The following is a 550-nucleotide window of genomic DNA, read 5'->3' on the forward strand; positions in this document are numbered from 1 at the left end:
ACAATAGCAAAGATCATAAAACTAAAAGCTGGTTCTTTGAGAAGATAAACAAAATTGATAAACCATAAGCCAGACTCATCAAGAAAAAGAGGGAGAGGACTCAAATCAATAAAATTAGAAATGAAAAAGGAGAAGTTACAATAGACACCGCAGAAATACAAAGCATCCTAAGAGACTAGTACACGCAACTCTATGACAATAAAATGGACAACCTGGAAGAAATGCACAAATCTTAGAAAGGTATAACCTTCCAAGACTGAACCAAGAAGAAACAGAAAATATCAACAGAACGATCACAAGTAATGAAATTGAAACTGTCATTAAAAATCTTTCAACAAACAAAAGTCCAGGACCATATGGCTTCACAGGTGAATTCTAACAAACATTTAGAGAAGAGCTAACACCCATCCTTCTCAAACTCTTCCAAAAAATTGCAGAGGAAGGAAAACTCCCGAACTCATTCTATGAGGCCACCACCACCCTGATACCAAAACCAGACAAAGATACCACAAAAAAAGAAAATTACAGACCAATATCACTGAGGAATATA

The sequence above is a fragment of the Physeter macrocephalus genome, chromosome 9 (assembly GCF_002837175.3).
Source record: "Physeter macrocephalus isolate SW-GA chromosome 9, ASM283717v5, whole genome shotgun sequence".
NCBI lineage: Eukaryota > Metazoa > Chordata > Mammalia > Artiodactyla > Physeteridae > Physeter > Physeter macrocephalus.